The 17563-nt window shown below is 35.5% G+C and overlaps 1 protein-coding gene across 1 annotated transcript in view; it reads left to right on the top strand.

Annotated features, from left to right (window-relative positions):
* The first annotated feature begins 230 nt into the window (after positions 1-230).
* The window catches only part of Ndst4 (N-deacetylase and N-sulfotransferase 4), a 319626-nt gene continuing 302293 nt past the window's right edge, over positions 231-17563 (top strand). The window contains exon 1 of the mRNA XM_028760460.1: positions 231-667. The gene's annotated coding sequence lies outside the window, so the exon portion shown is untranslated. The remainder of the gene's footprint in view (positions 668-17563) is intronic.

Genomic DNA, 17563 nt, shown 5'->3' with positions numbered 1-17563 from the left:
ACATCTAATCAATCAGTGTTGTGTGAGAGGAAGGCAGCCGGTTGCTGAATTAGCTTCTGCTGGAATGTGTTCATGTGTAACATCCCACTGCCTGGATGACATCACAACAGCTTCAGGTCCTTGAAAGTCTTGAGGATGATTAGCTGAAGGAATTGGCTGTTTCTGCCAATCATAACCCGGCAGAGCTGCCTTCATAGTTCTAGAGATATGAGAGAAAGAGGGAGGGAGGGAAAGACCGACTCCAGCTAAGCAAGAGGCACAGCAGCAGTGGCAGAAGCAGACAGGAGCAGCTGGTATTCCGGTGATTAAATAGTTCTCATAGCCTTTTTGCTGTACCCAGTCTGCTCCCTGGTGTAATGCTCGTGTCCGAGAAGGAAGCTGCATTTTAACGGTGTGCTGAACAGAGGTCTGAATCATTCCAGCTGGCTGCTTGTTTTGAAAAGGACAATGTGTGTATAAATAAAAAGACTGCTGGAAGGGTCCAGACACCAGCACCGGAGCTGAGGAGTGCTCTCAGAATCCTGTTGAGGCAGATGGCACGAACTGAAAGCTCCGCTAATTAACGCGGAGCCAAGTAAACCTGAATTCTGGATATCTCATTTTCTAACTCCGGATAAATTCAAGTTAGCAAAAGAAAAAAAAAACATATATTGAAATGCTTCTGTAGGTAAGTTACTGTCCTAATTTGATGAAATTGACAATGACGGGGTATGTGTGGCTTAGCTTCATAAACAAGTTAAATGCACTAAAGTTTTATTTGTGAAAGATTTATATAGAAGCAGATACTTTTAGAGCCAAATTCAATCTCCCTTTCTGGCGTGTGTATATATACCTGTCAGTATGCTTTGTGGAAGTTATATTTGCATTGTATATAGAACGTATTTCTCTGCCGTAAGAAAGGAGCTGCAACAGCAGGTTAATTTTAAACAGTTACCCTGACATTTGCACCAAAAAAACCTCCCTGGATAACAGGTTTGTCATGTTCCTACTGGACTCACTAATTTTGCAAACTCAGCCTTCAGTGGTAACTGTGGCTGGCGTTTTAAATGTTTCCTAAGAAGTATGTATTACTTAGAATGTGGCATGCCAGTTGCCCAAGATGAGAACTCTTCTCCTTGAGACATAAGATTTATAGGTGTTCTCTGTTTTGATGGAATTTTGAGAGAAACAGCTGGCATACACATTTGAGACTGTACAGTACTGGCATAAGCTATTTATCAGGAAGTAGATGCTATCCATTAACTCCTATTAGAAATGAAAACATCTTAGAGTAATATATGTCATACTCATATCCTGGATTGTGAGCAGGACACCGACACCTCAGTGCTGTATTCACACACACACACACACACACACACACACACACACACACTTCCAAACTCCCCCTACATAAAACACATTGGAAAAAGAGAGATGTTTAAAGGTGATCTTAGTTAGTGTTTCTAATACTTATGTCAGAAGAAATCAAAGTTTAAAAATATTAAAAATTTATTTCCTTTTAACTTTTCCTAATATACTTTTCCAGTTTCTGTAATAATGTTCAAAAGCAGTGTGTTGCTTATTTTGGTAACTGTGTTCTGATCTTCAATTAGCACTGAGTAAGTTTAATGAGTTTATCATCTCTGTCAGACGCTCCTTTTCATGCCTTCACAGTGTCTGTTCTAGGAGTTTTCATTTACATGGTGTCATAATTTTTTCAATATTAATTCTATAGAGAGATATTCATACATTTCTGTAATTCAGGGTCAGTTATCCACTTTCTTGTCAACTTCGTAGTTAAAATACTGTATATTTTGGAATAAGAAGAACTGGTGAAGACAGAAGTTACTAAAATTACTTTAATTTCACTAAGAGACAATGAATTTCCCCCAAATGATTTTAATGTTTTGTTTTCCGGATCATAACAACTATTTTAATTTGTTTTACTGGAATTGTGCCAAATAGCTATAAGCAGAAACTTAGGTACTGATGCATATTTTCTTTTGTTTGTTTCTATGAAGTTTAAGTCAAGAACATAAGATCACTGACCAGAAAGATCGATGTGTCTCACCAGTACTCCCCCCAAATTAGAGTGTTTAATAAGAAAAGTATCCTTGCCATTTGTGTTTTTCTGTGTAGAGGAATAGATATTTGAGTATACTATGATTGTTGCTGTTTTTCCATACAGAATTCTCTGGTAGGATGCTATGATTCTATAACATGCACATGGGCAGGGAAAATTTTGGGATAAATTTTGTGAGAAAACTGTAATATGTACTGCTTTTAAACTATAGCATGAAAGTCATCCTTGATGGGAAAATACAGATACAATTCTGGTGTAACTCTTTTATAAAAGAAAAACTTTGGATAAATTTATATTTTAGTTTTAACAAATCAATGAGAAATCCATCTGTATATAATTATATAGATCATACTTTTGCCTTTTTATTTGAAAATCAAATAAAAAGACATGTTCATATATAATGTATGTATATACCTTCACCTGAGAAGCAAGTATTTTAGATTTTGTCTGTCATGAAAACTAATATATATTTGATACTGATTCTGTCTCTTCCTCAAAGAATACTACCATTCCATGATCATATTTAAAAAAAAAATACTTCAAATTCTTAATTAATTTCAATGCCAGAAGCAGTGTTTTTAAATGCTAAATAAATGTTTCTAATTCCTACAAAAGTTGTTGCAGAGAAGTTTGATGTATCTGTGATTCCCTCTCAATTTCTTTTTTTTTAATGAAAAAGTGAGAATAAAAATCCCATCATGCTATTTCATTTAGTAGCAACTACTCAGGGAGAACAGAGAAACATTTAGCATACTGTGTTCAAACTAGAAGCTTTCTGGCTGATGCTACCTCTCCAGATTTAAAAAGCAGCTGGAGAAACTTATAAAGTAAAGCTAGAATATCAGCCCTGGCTGTCAGCCAAGCCTGAGGAGCCATGCACCCAGAAGGCTAGTCTTTTTTATTTTCCCCCTCCTGGGCTGAAATTTATTGATAATGCATTATGTTTTAAGTCTAACCTGTACAAACTGGAATATTTTAGGAGTAAATATATTGTTAGACTAGAATAAAACTGTAAAGTAACAAAGATTTCTTCTCTATCAGAGATTGTTAGAATGAAACCATGGCATAGGCCCTATAAAACACAGTATGTACTGGGAAGCACAGGAATGACAAAATACCTTGTTCGTGTACTAGCTTGGAATGGCAGCAAGACCAGTAGTGTTGTACATGGATGTGTGCCAAACAAAAAACTTCAAGGCTGTATTCAAGTAACCAACTCCAAAAAGTGAAGTGAAAGTAGAGTTTCCAAATGCTTTCATAGTGTTGTAGCTAGAGGTAAACTCTCCTTCGTTAGGCACCTCCTAAATAACTAGCCAAAGGAGATACTGTCTGTTGTCTATTTTAAGTCCACAAAGTAAGAGAAACGGGGCAGGTGCCAGACACTATGTATGCTATTGCCTTCAGCCATCACAATGTTAACAGTTAGCCAAGCTTCCCTTGACACTTAGGAACTTTCAGCTATGCTGTTACACAGAGTGCTAAGTGGCCTCTGCTTTAGACTTATTCTGCTTAAGCTTCTGCAGTTTGAGCAGCTAATGATAACATAGAACTTATGTGCATGTAGCATACTACCAAGCTTCCTTTAGCTCTGTTTCTAGAGGATCGTATCATGTCTTAGGCTAGACAAAAATGTACTCAAGTAATAATACTGCATCGATAGATTTTCTCCTTAAAAGTCTCAGGTAATCTGATAATATCAACCTCACTAGAGCATCAGATATTTCAAAAAAAATGGTTCTGAAACAAGGATAGTTTTGAGATGAAAATGCTAACTTACTCTACATTCCTACCTGCAAAAAGTCCTGCAGATATTACATGATACATATATTTCTTTCATCTTAAGACTTTTTATATTAGTATAAATATAATCCAGTTGTGTTACAGATCTTAACAAAATTATCTACACCATGACAAAGTCAATAATTACTTTTAGGTGTCACTATGAATGTATACAAATATATAGTACTGATAAGTATTTTGGAAAAGAATTACTTAAGACATTTTGTGAATGATAAATGAATAATCATTATTAATTACTCAAACTTAAAGAAGTGCTTGTGAAACATGAAGGGATGAAATGAACTGTATCTAAATGCTTGAGAAAATACTTTGTTGCATTCAGAGTATTTTATAAACCAAAAGAAGATAATAACATTGTTGGGTTGTAGAGTTGAATTTTCTCGTCCAAAATCTTACCTTGCTCTTAATAAGAACAGTTGTTTGAAATACTTGAAAACTTCAATAAAGAAAACATCATTTAGCAAAGTAAGAGAGACATACATATCAAAATGAACACCTCATGTTCTTAAGTTAGAAGTACCCACATTCAAACATTTTGCCACCAATGTTCACTGCTATGGCTCTTCTTTTCTACCCACTTATTTCTTTCCTCGAAGTGCTAGGGTTCAAACCCAGGACTTTTTACATGGACATACTGTCAAGTGTACTGCTGGGTTACCTCTGCTACTCATTAAAATTATTTAATGATATTTGTCTATAACCACATAGGAGATGAAAGGTAACAGGCCAGGGGAAGTATGTCCAAGCAAAGAGTAAACGTAATCATATACTGCCTCTGATTCTCTCTCTCCCCAACTCCTTCCACCTTTGCTCCACTTCACCTTTCTCTCCTTTCTTCTTCATTTGCATTGATTTAGTCATCCCCTACTTTTCTTTCTCCTCTGTCTCAGTTTTCCTTCTTTCGGTATCTCTACCCCGCATTCACTTTTGCCATGACAACCTTAGTGGTTGTGAGCACACCACTCATGTTTGGCATGGCAGCAAGTATAAGACCCACTGAACACCTTAAGTGGGGCATGCATAGGGGATGTTGGTTAAAGCAATAAGGAGTAAAAGAAGATAAAATGGGAAATTTGCATCAGAAATGTAGCTCTCGAGATAACGGCTATTCTCCTGCTATGTTGATAGGTAATTTACTTTTCTAAATACTTTCTATAGACTCCTTTGATCCCTGTGCATATGCTCTCTTTCATAGGCAGCAATATATTATTCAACACCAAAATACACTGTAGGGTTAAAAATAAAATTATAAAAGTAAATACTCATTAAAATTGCTATTTAAACACCATTATTAATCATTTATATATTTAGTAGTTTAAACATAGTAACAACTGCATGCAGCCCAAAGGCCAAATGCCATGCTAATGAGAGGGCAGAACAGATATTGGACACATTTAGATGGTTTGGCTTAACTCCATTCCTGAATCAGAAATGCAATTGTAAACTGCTGACCGACAAAATTTGTCATATTTCATCAGACTTTTCTAAAGAGTTCTCGAGGCACTGAATAGTGTTTCACGCCTACATTAAAAAATCATTTAAACCTCAGAAATAAATATAGCAACACTAAAGATTAATACAAGGAGAGGAAACAGATGCGGCGGTGCATATGCTCCTACAAATGCATATAAAAGTCCTAATTCTGTTCATTACTCTAAAGTGCAAGTGAGTAATTAGAATCAGGATTTAAATCTGATCTGTTTCTCAAACCATCTATCTCTAAATTTCATGTCACTTCAAGTAAGAGTTCACATACTCTAAAAGGTGGAGTAAAACACAAATATCGACTTATAAATGATACTTACTAATTCATTGAAAGTATATGGTTCTTCAGGTCTCAATTTCTAGGTATGTCCTTAGAATGACATAATGACGTAAAAATGACCAATTGAAGTTGAACTCAATTTAGGACTTAAATTATTCTATTTCTCATTCCTATATATATAGAGAGGCTTTAATGATTATGTACTCATGTTCATAATGATAATGATAATAAATATGACTTTCTTTATTATGTGATAGATGCTAGGACATGTAAAGCCCATTCTCATGAAGACTGTACTGCGGTTGGAGAGAAGAGACATGGGCATGAATCCCCTGAGGATAAATAAATGAAAGTGGGGACCAAAGCTATCCATGAAATTATAATTAGGACTGGCTAGTGAATATTCTTCTGAGAAACTGTCCCTCAGAAAATCCAGTTTAAATCAGAATGCCCAACTCAATAGGATGATTACTTTTCCTCATAGCAAAAATTAAAAAATCAAATCAAATAAAACTGTGGTTAATGCTAGCAATTTCTTAATATATGCAAGAAAAAAGACTTGAGTATGTCTCTGATTATTGGTTATCTTCTTAGTTCTGTGGAGCTGCATGGAAGGATTTAGGTTAAGTCACACTTTTGGTGCTACTTCTTTGGAGAAAAATAATATAAATTTTTACAAACTGAAGTTTTCATTGTTTTCTCTATTCTTTTCAGTTCTAAGCACTTAAAAACTAATACCAACATAAATTATCTTAGATGATTCACCATGTGTATGTCCTAAAAGCTAATGATATTATTGAAACCTAAGCAGTAGAAGAGACCACTTCCCACAGTACATTCACATATTGGGAAGAGTATGAACAAAAATTGTAAAATTATCACGGAGGTAACAAGTGGTGGATCTAAAGAATGAGCCAGATAAATGTAATTACTGAATATGGAAAAATATACATTCCTTTTACCAATTACAAAGTAACCTAAGCTCAATAAGTGGCAAAAGTCTATTTACTATATCAGTAATGTTGCCTTAATGAAATCATGGTGTCAGTACCAAGGAAACGATTATCAATACTCCTGCTTAGCAGAGATCTGACATCGCTTGGTCTATCTGTAATTCTTAAGTTCCTAATGCCTTGTGTCATGCAGCCTTCTCTGGCATTTCTTTTTCTTCCATATTGACACAGGCATCATTTTTCTGTCCCATATAGTTTTAACCCAGTTCCAATTACCTCACAATATAATGGATATGCCTGTGTTAGTCCTCTATGCCAAATTAACTTAAGCTCTTCAGTGGTGAGAATGCCTAGAGAATAGTTAGGGAGGGAGCATGGTTTTGATTAATGAAAACCATGAGAAACAAGTGGGAAGCATGCATGCACTGGACAAATGGCAATATGAATAAAAGGTGATACAAAGGGCCAGTATAGATGCATTTATTGGTGGATGTGTAACTGTTGTCTTCTGGAATACTCTCAAACCAAAATATAAAAGATAGTAGAGTGTTTCTAACCAGTATGAAGAAAAATGGTAGATTTTGGAAATCATTGAGATACCACTTAATCAAAGCAACCAACTCAGGTTGATCCTCCCATCAGAAAGACTTAGAACATAGCAACATTTGCCTTAATAACAGATATATGTGGTTTAAAGTTTTCTTACTGATTTTCCATGTTAGGATTTTAACGTAAAAAGTTTGAGTAAACACTCTCTCTCCATAACTCCAGTACTGAACAGACCAAAAGTTCATACAACTAATATCTAATGTCTTTGGAAATCAGAAGTGATTCGAAAATGTCTTTATGAAAGTTTTCCAAAATTTAAACATTGTGGGTTTTTTTTGGACCTTTGAGCCAGTCCATTAAATAAGACATGAAAATAAAGGCATTGATAAAAATAATAACTGTGCTTTCTAGGAACTTTTATTTGTTCATAGAACTTCTTTAAATATTTTTGTGATGTAAACACTGTTAATTACATTATACATTTATGCAAGCCATAAAAATTAGTTTTAAAATTAAATATCAATAACTAGTATACTGCATCATTACAGTAAGGTCTGGATCACTCAATATTGGTTCTAAGTCTGACTAGCCCTTCTTGTGAATAAATCTTCAGAAGACTGGAAAAAAAAAGGACTTTTGTGCCAGAAACCCAGGCCCTGTGAATGGGGTTATGATGCCTATTTTTATAGAATTACTGCAAAGGTAAAATGTGAAAATAAATTTTAAAATGCTAGCAAATTTGGAAACTTCAGACATTTCAAATTAATGGAATTAAAATTTAATTATAGACATCATTAATCTGGCCTTGACCTATAGTAGAACTTTGGCTCTCCTTTCAAGTAACCCTTGAGTGATGGGGTTGACTGCAGTGAACATCTTTTCAATACTCTTCACTTGGAAATAAAGATCTAAGACATCTTATCACACTGTCTCTACTATATTTGCATCATGCTTGAATATTGATTAATAGGACCAAACTTCACTGATGAATATTTTAAGGTAAATTCATCTTGGCCTTAAAAATTCACGAGCAAATGAAACATAGGAATAAAGAAAGTAGAGTGCAGGTCAGTGTGAAAACCACTAAAAAAAATATTCCTGATAGTCCACCTGGACTCTCAGCCATGGCAGAATATTGGGGTACATGCAAATTGAAGGAATAAAAAAACAAGCCTTCCAAAAATGAAATCAGATAAAAAGAATCAAAATAAAATGTTTCTTAGACGATCTGGGGTTCTATATCTCTGATAGGTTAATGCATGAAGCAGGCAGAGGCTTCATCCTAAAGTTTTTATTCAGTGAGAAAAGATGCACCTAACCCTCAAGAGACATGAGGGTAGGAAGTGGGAAAGCCTGACAGGGTGAGGGAGGGAGGACATTCTCTCGGAGTCAGTGGAGGAAGAATGGGATGAGGAACTGTCGGAGGGCAGACTGGGAGGAAGATAATGACTGGACTGTAAACAAAGATTAAAGATACTTGAAACAAAACAACAACAACAACAAAACCCATGCTTACTGCTCTTCCAGAGAATCTACATTCAGCTTCCAGCACTTACATAAGCTAGGTAATACTGGTCTAAAACTCCACCTCCAGGAGATTAGACACCTTCTTCTGATGCCTTCACTGATTCACAGAGACATGGCATGCACTGTCTCTCACACGCATATATGCAGAAATAAGAACAAATTTTTAAAAATCTATAAAATAAATAAATAAAATTCTACTCACATTGCTGTAGTCACCCAATGAAAACACAAGACATCTTGCTTACCCACCACCTCGTTACTGCCCATACCAATATAGTTCACAGTTTTACATTAAATATTACTAGTATTATCCTGGATAGGGAGAATGTTAATAATTTTACTTTCAGCTTACCACATATCTATTTGCATATTTTAAATTCTCATTCTTTTACAAGTTAAACAAGATTATTTTAACCCTAAGTTTCCAAATATGTTCCAGAAGTTGAGTATCATAGATTACATTTAATAATCATCCATTATTTTGTAACAAGTTGACTTGCTGAGTGATGGTTTTGGTGCAGTGGTTATTAATCCACCATTAACATTGCTAGACTTCAGTTTTTAAATACAAATATAGGAAGAGTTCAAGATACATTGTCTCTGACAAGTAACAGAATTCTTGAGATTATTCCAAATTTCTTCTCATCAGTTTATATCAAGTTTATTTGTAAATCTTTCCTAATTGAGAATTTTGGATCTTGCATTAGTTTTGAATGGGAATATAGTTTTACATATTACCTCCTGTGTTTTTCATGCTGATAATCAAGCTTCCATTTCATTATGTAGTATCTATAAAAAAAACATAGAGCAAATACATGAAAAATGGTGAAAACATTAATTCAGTTGAGTTGAGCATGTCTCCTCTGGACACAGCATTACTCGGTTGGTTTATAGCAAGTTAAATAAGTCAAAGGAAGATACAGAGGATACTATTCAGATCAGAAATAAAAATCAGCACAAAAATGTTTTCTACTTAAAAATTTCTTAATAAGCTTATTTCCAGAGAGTGAAAATATGTTTCTTTGTGGTCAGAGGAAGTGATACAGATTAGCAGGAGTGGAATGTGGACATTGTCAAATCACTTGTCTAGATGTTAAAGTCTCCTCATACTCATTCTTTAAGTTCTTACATAAGTATCTTCTTAACTAGAATTTATACTTCCTCGTACACAAATTAAAGAGTGTTCTGTTAGCATTCATTTTCTGTGACCATATGCTCTGTCATTAATATTGAATGTCACACAAACACCTTCTTGATCATGACACATGATGATGAGAAACGAACTGAAAACTCATGAGCTCTTCCTCTGAAGCACAGAGCAGACTTTAGTTATACTGCCCAGAGTGATCTAAATTTCCTCTGGAAATTTTGCATTGATTGCTTTAAATGACTTTATATAGAAAGCTGGTGGTGGAGAAGTAATGGTTGAAATTAACTTTAAGAGGGAATAGTCTTTAGTTAATTCCGATGCTGGCAAACTTCATTTATAATGATAAAGCAATACATAACTTCAGAAAGAATATTACTAAAATAAAGTTTGTAGGAAGTTCCAAATATTATTGTACTAACTTGTAGAAACAATTGAAACGCCATCAGAAAAACAATGAAATCATATAACAAAATGCCAATTAAACAAATTTAAACAAAATGCAGTTGCTTTTATAACTTGCATTTTACGAAAGATCCATGCAAGTCATTGAGATGAAACTTCTGTTAAATACCATATATTAATTTTACTCCCTCCTCTGCTCGATTAGAAGTCACTAGGTTTCTATACTCCGGCTTCATTGGTCTCTATCTCTTTAGAGACTCTTGGCTATAAGGATACAGGAGCAAAGTGAATGCTTTATGTTTCATGGTTGACTCTTCTATGTTAGTCTGCTGAGATAATTAACAAGGATGCAAATCAATACACCTTCGAACAACAGCTTCTGAAGAGTGAGTCTAGACCAAAGCAGTCTTTAGTCGGTGCCAATCATCTCATTGCTTTTGGCTCCAAGTTGTATGAACGTAAGTGTCCAGAGAAAAGCATTGAAACCGAAGACACTACTGCATGTAAGTGGGAGATTGCTCATGTAATCTCTAGTCCTGGATGGAAGATTTTCTTTCTCTTTCAGGTCTCCCTTGTCTCTCTTCACTTCAAAGCAAAGGCTCTCATTCTATTTGTTATTGAATGTTTTAAATATTATTTGCTTACTCATTCCTATTTATTCATACCGTTTCTTTTAAAAATTTAACAAACATACCAAGTGTTAGATTTAACACTTTTTGTGTTTTCACACAAAATGATTAAAACAATTTCCAGTCTTCTGAAAATCCTGCTCTGACGGCTGCAGTATGTGGAAGTTTCTTCCTTCTCTTAAGTCTCTTGGAACTTTGCTGAGGGTTTCTCACTAGCTTGTAGTGTGTGTTCCTCAAGACAGCAAAATCAACATTCTTATTACTTCCCCTTTCTATCTCTCTTGTACTCTCCCAGTTGCTCTCAGCTTGCTCACTATTTCTGCCTCCTCAACTTACTTTATCTGACCTTGCTGTCACTAGGGAGAGAGGAGGGGGAGTGGATCAGAGACTGAAGGGAAGGCCACCCAGAGACTGCCCCACCTAGGAATCCATTCCATCTGCAGACACCAAACCCAGAAACTACTACTGATAAGAATTGCTTGCTGACAGGAGCCTAGTATAGCTGTCCATGAAAGGCTGTGTCAGAGCCTGATCAGTACAGATGTGGATGCTTACTCCATCAGAATGAGCATGAGGACCCCAATGGAGAAGTTAGGGGGAAGGACTGAAGGAGCTGAAGCGGTTTGCAACCACATAGTAACAACAACAACCCACTCCACACCCCCTGAGTTCCCAGGAACTAAACCATCGACCAGAGTACACATGGAAGGACCCATGGCACCAGCTGCATATGTAGTAGAGGATGGCCTTGTCTGGCATCAATGGGAGGGGAGCCTCTTGATCCTGAGGAGGCTTGATGTTCCAGAGTAGAGAAATGCTAGGGTACCAAGTCAGGAGTGGGTGTGTGAATGGAGGAGCACCCTCATAAAAGCAGGGAGGAGGCAGAGGGGATAGGATGTTTGTGGAGGGGAAACTGGGAAGGGGGATAACATTTGAAATGTAAATAAATAAAATAACTCATAAAAAATAAAAAAATAAGTTTTTCTAGTCTACCAGCACTCTCTTGGAAATTTAAAACCAGCAATGTTTTGTATTTCTGAATTAAATTACATCATAAACAGTTGTAGGCAAAAATATCTGCAGTTCCTCTTTGCTTCATCGTTTGAATTTCTTCACTAACAACCTATGCAATGCTGTGCAACAGGATCATAGTGTGTGTCTGTCATCTTGCTAGCCACTCTTGTCTTCTTGCTGTTACTTGGGTTTTGTGAGTTTCCTACCAGTGACCTTAAATTTTACCACAGACCTTGTCTTTTCTTCCTCCTTAATCAGCAACCTACTGTCATTTTTTTGCATGTCTCCTCTTCCACTCAGCACATTGTCTCCACTGTCGTTTAACTGAGTCACTCTTGTGACTTCACTCATCATTTGGTGCTCTCATTGCTTTATTACGCAGATGTGTCATAGGATGGATTTCCAGTGCTATTGAACAGTCTGGACAAGAATCATCCAGCAGGAAATCTATAAATGTTTCAAGTGCATCTTAAGATTTATTCGTGATTCATATTTTCTCTCTGTGCGTTCAGTCATTCAACAAATAGTGGCAACTCTATTTTGTTTTAGTGTTATTGTTGCTGAGTGTACAAGCCTGTGTGTCTGTGTGTGTCTGCATGTGTATGCACATGTGTGTGTAAGTGTGTGTGCAACCATCAGTGTACATAATGAATGTAGGCACATAGATATGGACATCATAGGACAAATTGTGGAAGTAGGTTCTCTCCTTCCACTGCGTCAATGTCAATTCCAGCCATCAAACTCTCGTTCTCAGAGTGGCAGTAAGTGCTTTTGTCTGCTGAGCCATCTTGCTAGCCCTGGCAGTAGTTCTTGTATGACCAAACCAAACAAAATTTATGTGAGAGTGTTCACCATCTTTTCCTCCCAGAAAATAATGTAAATCATTCACCGATTTTGGTGCTTCCTAAAATAAAAGTATTCTTGTGTTCTGAATGCAGATCAGTGGCTCAACACAGTAGTCTCATAGAAAGGGAGTGAAGGAAGTGAGGACAAAGGAGGAAGCAGAAGCAAAGAGTTTGTCAGCATGGAGATCCCTTCAGTGTAGCTCGGGGTCCAGAGGGGCTGAAAACAAATAGGTATTGTAAAGTTCTGCTTCAAGACTGATGAGGTAGATCAGTGGATAAGGATGCTTGACCAAGCCTGACTCTCCAAAGTTTACTACACACATGCATAAACAGATATACACAAATAAAGAAATAACAATAAGTTGAGAAATGTCATTGTCTTTTATGAATGTGTTTAAAGATATTCGATACTGTTTAGAAGTGTCTAGTTAGAACCTTGCAAATAAATGCCTGGAAGAAATTTATTCTTTTCATTAACAGATACTAGTTTTCAGACCAGTTTGAAATGATTAAGAAATTTGTCCAGAAGATACAGTTTCCCTAAAGTGTAGTCCACCCAATGATATCAGTTTTGGTAGTAAACCAAGAGTAGCATATTACTGCTACTCTAAGTTCACCATGGTGTTGGGCGTTGTGTGGGTCATACAGATGCTATAATTTTAATATAAGATATTTTGTTTCACTACCCTAAACACCCCATATATCCTCCATACAATCCTCACTCCTTCCTATCTCTACAACTAACAGTCTTTCCATTGTCACCAGACATTGGCTTTTCTCAAGTTTCCTCATATGTAGTATCATAAAGCTTGTAGTACTTTCATATAGAATCTTTTGCTTAGTAAGATACATTTAATATCCATTTTATACATTTTTTTTGGCTTCACAGGTCATTTTTTTGTCCATTATACAGATATGCTGAAGCTGACCTACTTACTTATGGAAATGCCTCTCAGCAGAATTTTATAGATGTAAGTTTTAATTCATTTGATTTGGAGCAGGAAATATCATCATTTTTGGTCAGCAAATTAAGACTATACTTAGTTTTGTAAAAAACTTTAGAAATGTCTTTCAAAGTAACCATGTTATGTTTTATTCAAAAGCAATGAACGAGAAAGACCTCTGTTTCACGTCTTCCTAGAATCCAGTATGGTCAGATGTTTGGACTTTGGACTGAGCCTCAGGTAGTGAGGTAGTGCTATCGAATTGCTCCTATGACTTACAACATCAGATGAATAGGATGTGAAGCATCTCTCTGTATAGGCCATCTTTACTTATTCATTCATGAACATTCTGTTTACTGCCAATGCTTTTCTTTATGTTGAGTTGTTTTATTATTGCAAATATTTAAGCATTATTTATGTAAGGTTTTCAATATCAGTTATGCCTTCTCTACATATATTCTTCTCTTATGTACCTTACTTTCTCATCCTTGATAGTGAATTTCATGTTTTTAATGAAACAGCTTACCAATTCTTTATTTCATAGATTGACTCTCACCTCTAAATTTACTGTCAGAACCAAGGACATATGAATTTTCCCCCATATTGTATCTGAAGAGTATTGTAGTTTTGCTTCTTACACTTACTTTCATGTATGTGTACAAGATGTTTTGAGCGATGTATGATCATTTGCATTGATTTGGGGATGTACCCATGGTCTTTGTACACAGCCTTTCACTGGTTCACGTTCATTTGTTCTAGGACCACTTCTTTAAAAGACTGCCTTTGCTCCACAGATCTTCTTTTGTTCCCTTGTCAAAGAATAGTTTTACACAGAGAGTCTGTTTAGGAACTCACTATTCTCTTCTATTGATCTTTTTGTCTGTCCTTTCAGTAGACACTAACACAGTTGTTGCACCCGTCCGGTGAGCTTCGAAGTTTATTTGTTTCCATTGTTCTTTTGCAATACTGAATGATTATTGTGTAGGATTAGTGTACTGTGTTGCTGATCTTTAAAAACCGTCAGTAAACTGATAACTGAATTCTCAGCATGGAGTTTCTTGGTGACATATCTAGAGAAACTTAACATAATACTCTAAAAGGTTTTTGTTGTCCTTTGAGAAGGAATGGGGTTATTTATTATGGAATAAGTGATACAAGGTAGAAAGTTTGTCTTTTGGTGTGAATAAGTCAGTGGAAGAGGGAAATGTTACTGCAGCTCCATAGGTTGGGGTAGTATGTCTTAACAGCATTCTCAATGAGCACAGCTTGATCAGGCACCTGACCAAGGCAAGAAGGACACTATATCCAGTGGAATATTAGTGACTACATGGAGTGGACTCATCCATGTCTCTGATATATTCTCTGTCACATGATCTTGAAAGAAGAATGGTAAAACGACAAAAAATGTTAGAAGCTTGAAGAGGGAGGAAAATAAATGAAACAATAATGCATGAGTGGAGGTTGACTGAAAAAAACCAAATTACACGTGCATGAAGTCTAGCATTAATGGACCAGGTAAGGGATGGATCATAAATGTAATCAGGCTGGGGTGTTTCTTCTGCCCTTAAAGTCACAAGCATTGATTTTCTGAAAGGCAGAATTTGTTCAGGTTTCATGTTTAGAAAAGAGTATATAACAGGTGAGGAAAGGTTTTAACGGTTTGTGAAATGGAATATAAAATAAAGATAATGATTGACACGTAAGATACACAGAGTGAAAAGTGTGATTCTGTGAGTTAAGATGAAAAGGGAAAAGGAAACAGACTCAGGATTACTCTGAATTTTAATAAAAGCTAATGTTGGATTCGTAGGTGAAGTGAGCTACTACATAGGGGGCTGTGGCTTGAAAGTATGAAGTATGGCATTAAAATTATAAATTAGCTACAATTACACATTTATTCATTTTAATAAAAATATCCGGCACATGATTAGAAGGTACAGTGGCAATGATAGGGAAAAAAGGGTCATTTTAGAATAGATCTCCTAACAGACATTCTATGTTAGAAGGACCACCCACATAGCCACTTCCATTGTCCTAACTACTACATGAGAATTGTTTTCCAAAACTTCAAATTTTCAAAAGATATTCCAAAAGTTAGGCTTTAAAGATTCTTAACAAGGTATTTGCTTGAAGGCAAATTTAGGATTTCAGACACCCAAACTCCATTCCTAAGTTCTGTGTGGAAAACACCTTACAGGCTGAGCCACCCCAGCTCTTACACTCATTTATTTCACTTGCAATCCACTTGACCTTGCACGATTTAATATGCTAACTTTTGTTTTTAAAAGACAATTTGGTTCATTTACTCTTAGTATAACAAATAATGGCCATAGAACTATTTATTTGATGCTTTCTATAATCCTACCTTGTCTAGGCTTTTTTTCATATACACATTATATTTACATATATATTCATATATATACATAATCATATATGAATGATTACATGCATGCATACATACACACAATTTGTTGGTATAATGAATCAAATGTGTTCTACTGATGCTTCGATGTTTCTGTCATTTGCAGTCCTAGGTTGAGCCCAGGCAGGGATTAATGCATGCCAGGCAAGCACTCCACTACTAAAAAATAGCACTGGCCTTCCTCCACTAGTCTTGATGTGGAAACTGCAATAGTTCTTTCTCCTTCCTCCCTATCTCTGTCTCCCTTTCCCTACCTATCTCCCCTTCCCTCACCCCCATCTCGCCTCATCTTTCTCCTTCCCACTCTCATTCTTATTATACACATACTTGACTTACCAATACCCAAGGGAAATTATATATATACTTGACTTACCAATACCTGACTTGTATGTCATTCTAGGAACTACAGTCTTCTTTGGGCAGTTTTATTCTGGCTACATTTTTCTTGCCTTTATATTATACTTTTCTTTATAATTTTATTGAGTTCCTTGGAAAGAAATATGTGAACAAAAAACTCAATAGCCAAATAGAAAACAAGTCTACCATATTTGTGTACATTTTACTCAAGATGATTCATTGCATGGCCATTAGTAATCCATTATCTCTCAAATCACATACAAGGCAGTTGCAGATGAAGTGGTATTTTTCCAGAGTCTCAGGTAATCAATAAATTATAATGGAAGCACATCATGCTTCAACTCTAAAATCTACCCAGAGAAGGAGAATTTAGGATCCTGAAAGCCTGTTTACTAATAAATGATAATCCCAGCCTGAACACAAATTTATCCACAATTTCACACTTCTTGAAATACAGTCCTTGGCTGGTATCTGAGAAGTGAATTGTATGATAAACCACATCATAGCATACACATTTTTGTGTATTCATTTCATATTAACGTTATCCTAATTCTAGAATTTTAAGACTTCATGGAGTGTTTAAAAATATTAAGAGTGAAAGCCATCTAGAAGAAACAGTGTGTAAAGACTCCTGCCTCCAATTCTGACAACCAACCTCTTTTTGAACATTCCATTCACTTATAGAGCACGCAGGATGAAAGAAGAGAACAGATTTTCAATAGTTATCGTTAGATCTTTGCATGCAGCACAAGTACACACACACATACACACACACACAAATAAATGAATAAAAAATGATTTAAAAAATTTATGTATCATTGATCATTTAAGTAAACCTGGAGATTTAAATTACTTTTTAGTTACTTTATTATATGGCATGTTTATATAACAGAAAAATGTAAAAATTAACTTCAATACAAGAAAAGGCAATGCATTTTATGTAATATAAAATACACTAAGAATTATAGATAAATTTTATGTGCAACCAATGTGTGAGAAAATTTATTTCACCATATTTGATTATAGTTTGTTTCTTTAAAAATAATCACCAAATTCTGAAAAGTTAACAAAAGTTAACTAGCTATGTGTTTAGGCAATCTGCATATTAAGAAAACCACAAAAACCGTGTAAAAACAAATGCAAA

The sequence above is a fragment of the Grammomys surdaster genome, unplaced genomic scaffold, assembly GCF_004785775.1.
Source record: "Grammomys surdaster isolate TR1022 unplaced genomic scaffold, NIH_TR_1.0 126531, whole genome shotgun sequence".
NCBI lineage: Eukaryota > Metazoa > Chordata > Mammalia > Rodentia > Muridae > Grammomys > Grammomys surdaster.
This window is presented reverse-complemented; position numbering and strand designations above follow the sequence as displayed.